Raw genomic sequence first — 4899 nt, 5'->3', positions numbered from 1 at the left:
AATAATTTATAATAAATATATACATTATATTTTATATATTGTGATATTTAATTTTAGGATAATAGTATGCAGTTAATTGTATGTTTGCATAATAGTGTTTATTAAATATGTGTATGTTGAAAGTAATATAGGTGGTGTTTTAATTAGTTGATAACAAATTTGCTTAAAATATTATATATTATAATTATTCGTAATTATGACGATAATGATCTAACAGTGTATTTTGAATAATTAAGTATATATATATATATATATATATATATATATTATATATATATATATGTATATATATATATATATATATGTATATATACATATATTATATTTATATATTGTATAAATATATATATATATATATATATATATATATATATTATATATATATATATATATATATGTAGCGGCCTGTCAACACGCATCGCATTTCTACTGGACAGATAGGCTCATCATAGTGACAGCACGGAGGAAACAAAATAGTGCAAGTGTCAGTTCGGATCTCTCTATTGTTTCTCCCGAGTCTAATTGCCAAAATTATAATTCTTGAAACCTTTTCTTTTTAATTGTAAATACGCAAATACTAACTACAATTTATAAATGATCAATATGATTACACATAGTGTTGTCAATATTTAATCATAAAATAAAATACATCAAATATCAACCAACTTATTTCTACAATATGGTCCACCTCTTTCCATATTTTTGTGACCCCGAAAGTGAACAAATAACACGCATGAAGTGAGAAGGAAGTAAAACATATCAAAAAAGTGAGCAAGAGTATTCTAGTCCCTACATATTTCTCATTAAAGAAGGTAAGAAGATCAAGACACTTTTAGAAGTAACAAAAAAACGTTCTAATCATACAATTGAGACTCCGATCACGCACATCGAGATCAACAACAACACGTGCTTTAAAAAATCACTCATTATCCTGGTAAATAAGTCGATTATAAGCACCATGGCAGCGGACAGGGAGCATCAGCAAACAATATGGCAACCGCCATACACACTAGGCCATGGCCACGTAAGCAAACAATGAACTAAACAAACATGGCAACCGCCATACGAAACGGCCACAAACAATCAAACAATGCAACAAGCAAACATGGCAACCGCCATACAAAACGGCCACAAGCAAGCAATCAACTCACCAAGCAAACTGGCAACCGCCAGCAAAAACGGCCACGGCCACAAACAAACAAAAATTAATCACACAATAAAAATAGGAAAAATTAAATAAAAAAAAAACAAAAAAATCTCAACCAAAAAATTTACAAGAAAATTCAAGATGGCAGTCAGAGATGCAAAACAATCTTTTCATTGGGGCGGAGTGAGCTGTAGCGGCCTGTCAACACGCATCGCATTTCTACTGGACAGATAGGCTCATCATAGTGACAGCACGGAGGAAACAAAATAGTGCAAGTGTCAGTTCGGATCTCTTTATTGTTTCTCCCGAGTCTAATTGCCAAAATTATAATTCTTGAAATCTTTTCTTTTTAATTGTAAATACGCAAATACTAACTACATTTTATAAATGATCAATATGATTACACATAGTGTTGTCAATATTTAATCATAAAATAAAATACATCAAGTATCAACCAACTTATTTCTACAATATTGACCACCTCTTTCCATATATATATATATATATGACGTTGGTTGGTTACATATAGAGAAGTGTACACAGCACTAAAGATTGGCACTAACATTTATACAACTAACTTGTCAACACTATGCATTTTTTATAATTTTTCGTATGATGTAAACAGAAGAATGATAGTTTTATTGAACAAAAATGTAAGTAGAATTATGTAATTTCTGCCACGACTTCTGTACTTTGCGAGTACCGAGGCATGTATCGGTATCATACATGCCTCGGTACTCGCAAAGTACAGAAGTCGTGAAGAAGACCCTTATTTACTAAATTTAGATTACTGACTGTTTGCGCCGCACCTGCATAGGTTGTCGGACCTATAAAAGGTTTGTTTTTCTACTCAGACAATACGTTTCAAATTTATGCAATCGGGCAATTCTGACTCAAAAAAGGCCGATGCAGGCAATAGTTTTGGATTCGAGTCTATTCTTTCCGTGGTTTTCATTCATTTCGGTTTAATTCGTTCATTTCAGTTACTTGCAATCAGTACATTCAGTTCATTTCAGTGTTTGTTATCAGTTCAATATTATCAGTAGATTAAATTTCTATTGTGTGTCAAGTCAACCAGTTATTTTTTTTTTGTTATCAGTATATTCGAATTCCTTTTCAACATATACAACCGACTACGCTGATGTTTCCAGATCCAACCAAGTAGCTGCTGCCTTGGACTTCCAAACTGATAAGATTTTCATGCAATATTAATATTGGTGTTTACCTTTGTTTTCATTTACATAAAATTTATATAGAAATATGAAAAATCTGCTTTCGCTGATCTTTCATTTTCTTAAAACAACGCAATGAAGCAAATGTTCAAATTCGCACAATTTGAATAAAATGTGCAGAGTATATAGAATACTAACGCAAGCGTTTACTACAATCGACTTTGAAACACTAGACTTTCATCTAGCGCCCAAAGAATTGATTGAGCTATGCGTTTAAAGTATAATATTCAAAAAGAACGCCCATGTATATTTTAGTTTATTATTCATTACGGATTAAGAAGAACTGTATTTTTAATTTATATTTGTTTTCCAATTGGTTTGTTTTTGTTTTCTGAATACATTCAATTTTTTTTTTATTTTTCCTCGGAGTATAAAATACTTCGAAAGGGGTTGAGAAACCCCCCAACATCAACATTTGGTCCTTTCGAGCCGGATCCTAATTATTATTAGGATTAATTGGGTTTATACAGAAAACAAAAATATATAATGGCGCCTAAAATCGATATTGGTGCAGAAATTGGACGTCTAACCGCCAAGAGAGAGATGTATTTTTCAATTGTTCAAGAAACGTACGATCTATTGCAACAAATTGATAAACCTCTCAATAAATTTATTCAATTGTGCGATGAAATAAATAAATTAAAATATCTAGATAATCCTAGTTTTATTCCGAAATATTCCGCAATAAAGGCACTTGAAACGATGTATGCCAAAATAAAACATGCTGAGAAATTATTAGATAATAAAAATGTGCATAGTTCTTCAACTATAGACATTGTACCCAAACAACATTTACCGTCCATTGAAGTACCTAAATTTGCAGGTGATATCCAACAATGGCCTTTATTCTATGAAACATTTAATTCACTAATTCATGAAAATATCGAGTTAGATAATGTATCAAAATTCAATTTTTTAAATGGAGTGTTACAGGGTCCGGTATTAAAAAAATTTCATTCGATACTACCAACCGCAAATAATTATCAAATTCTTTGGGAAGCGCTCATCAAAAAATACCAAAGTAAACAATACCTAGCCACAAATTATTTCAAACAACTATTATCATTCAAAATCATTTCTTCTGGACAAATAAATTTATTCCTTGAAAAATTCGATACAGCGGTGCAAGCGCTCTCCCAATTGAATATTCCCGACGCCTATGATTTCCTTATAACGTCACTAGCATTCTCAAAACTCGATCCGTTGTTACAAGAAAAATTCGGGCATTTTTATCAAGGTGAGTTTCCCAAATATCAAGACTTCCTGCAGTTTCTTCAAAAATCACAACAAGCAAAAAATCAAGTCTATGGTATGACCAATAATTTCACTAATGAGAAACCTAATTACAAAAAAAATAAAACTAGCCGGTCAATTTTGTTGAAAAATAAATGTGATAACAAATGTTTTGTGTGTCGAGAACAACACAGAGTGTTTACTTGTTCGAAATTTCTATCATTGAGTATACCTGATCGGCGATCCCTTATTCAAAAATTAAACTTATGCGACAATTGTTTGGGTCATAAGATAACGACTACATGTCGATCGAATAAAACCTGTTTATTATGTAACGAACGACATCACTCGTTATTGCATACTGGCAGCAATTTTGCGAGTACGGATCAAAATAATCTTTCTAACTCCAAATCAAATAGTACGGTTTTATGCGTATTTAATCAAAACAAAATCGCACATCATATTACCATATTGCCGACAGCAGTAGTAAAAGTTACTACTAGAAAAGAAAACATTTTATTGATTCGGGAAGCGATAGAAATTTTGTGACATTAAATTGGTGCAAAAAGGCTGATTTACAAATTCTTCCAATATCAACCCAAGTGATCGGGTTAGGCAATTCGTCACATAAAGTTATTGGATTAGTTAATTTCACTTTGAAATCTTTAATCGATTCTTATCAGTTATCGGTCTGTGCATACGTAGTACACGAGATAGTTGGAAAGCAACCACAACTTACTATTCCGATTTCATCCATCAAAACATTTCTGAATTATCCTTTAGCGGATCCTAACTTTCATACACCCCAGGAGGTCGACGGAATTTTGGGTTGCGATGTTTTTGGCGAAATTCTTGGCACTAATCAGGTTAAAAATGATAAAGGATTACCTGTGGCCCTAGAAACCCGGTTGGGTTATCTAATATTAGGTTCCATTCCTGAATTATTTGAAAATACCGGCACTTCTACTAATTTATGTAATGTTTCAGATTCAGATTTTCATTTACAAATGAATAAATTCTTACAATTAGAAGACATTCCCGAAATAATCCCCTCTTCTAACGATGATTTATGCGAAAACCATTTTACTACAACTACTACGCGATCTCCAGATGGACGATATGTAGTAGCGCTGCCTTTTAAAAGTGAAGGCAGTAATTTATACAAATCATTTCATTTAGCCTTAAAGCGATACCACATGCTTGAAAATAAATTTTTGAAATATCCCGAATTTCATAAAAAATATGCCGCCGTCATAGAACATTACCTGACTCAAAACCAATTATCCT

The sequence above is a fragment of the Ctenocephalides felis genome, unplaced genomic scaffold (genome assembly GCF_003426905.1).
Source record: "Ctenocephalides felis isolate EL2017-DRISC unplaced genomic scaffold, ASM342690v1 CF-g0.4_SCAFFOLD_01886, whole genome shotgun sequence".
NCBI lineage: Eukaryota > Metazoa > Arthropoda > Insecta > Siphonaptera > Pulicidae > Ctenocephalides > Ctenocephalides felis.
Note: the sequence above shows the minus strand (reverse complement) of the source record.